The sequence below is a fragment of the Lampetra planeri genome, chromosome 24 (assembly GCF_965212315.1).
Source record: "Lampetra planeri chromosome 24, kcLamPlan1.2.h2, whole genome shotgun sequence".
NCBI lineage: Eukaryota > Metazoa > Chordata > Hyperoartia > Petromyzontiformes > Petromyzontidae > Lampetra > Lampetra planeri.
The window spans coordinates 11028692-11029996 of NC_136130.1; positions in this window are offsets into that span (position 1 = coordinate 11028692).

The window sequence follows — 1305 nt, forward strand, 5'->3', positions numbered from 1 at the left end:
TTATAGACAGACGTTCCTGTAAAAGAAACATTTATTAGTAACATTCGTTCAGTTGTGTTGGGCTCCGCGAGCCACGTTTCAAGTGTTCCGGTTTGTATTTTGTTTGACCAAGGTGAGAGACGTCGAGAACGCTCAGGGATGAGTCTCATTCGCACAATGAAACGTCAAAGCCACGAGGAGGTTGCTCCACGTGTTTGTCTCTCGAACGATGCCGGTGTATTTCTTGTTGTCGCCACGAGGGGTCGCTAGAGGCCCTAACATTCTCCAGTAATTTCCCATCGCCCAGAAGGCGAGTTAAAGAGGTACAGGCGCGATGCCCTGCAATCGGTGCCGGATTATCCTCGTAGCAAAAGTAGCTACATGTGCCACGGGCCCCGCACTTTCAAGGGCCCCGCGCTAAATGCTTTCAAGCTATCAATGCATATGTTATCAGGGTATGTTTTTTGTTTGCATTCTGACCACAAGTATTGTGGTTAATGCAGACATGATTCCTTGTAAAAAGTTTCAGTTTGGTGTTTTAACATCTTAACACAGCTGTTTTGTTGCCAGAAAAAAGGGAAAACTCAATTATCATATTTTGTTACTTAATAATTAGTGCTTCAATTGTTTTTATTTAGGGCCCTTTTATAACACCATGTGCTACAGGCCCAGCACTAGCTTAATCCGGCACCGCCTGCAATCACTTGCTCACGCCACTACCGTGGCGGTGAGGGCGTCCACCCGTGGGAGTGTATTTACGCCTACTCTTCCACTCAGGCGCCCCACACTTCACCCCACCGCACGTGGCACGATGGTATTAACTCGTGGGTGGACAGAGGTGGTGGGATTCAAGAGAAACCTGTCGCATTGTTTTAACTACCCCAGTCCCCTGGCTCCCTGTACTTTGTAAACAGGTGGGGGGCCCCGTCTCCTCCGTTGATTAATCAGGGTTGGACACCTGCAAGGTTGTCCTGTGATGAGCAAACACGACGAGGGAAGACGTACGATGGAACGTCCAGGATGAATTGGTCAGGCCAATGTGGAAACTGTCTATAAAAGCAGTTGAGCCAAATATTTAAACATTAACTCAAAACATACGTCACCAACACAGTGGCTTTAAAATAAAAACATTATAATAGACGACGTTTCGGGCAATGGCTATCCTTCTTATACAGCACACAGGCAAAACATACTCGAGTAGTTGGCGAGTTCCAGGAATAAAACGCGTGCAGTGCGCCAACCACTGAACCACCGCTCGCCCCCCACCCCCCACGTACCTCCACCTGGCGCCGCGCGCACCTTGGCGCATGCGCAGTGCTGCGCTCT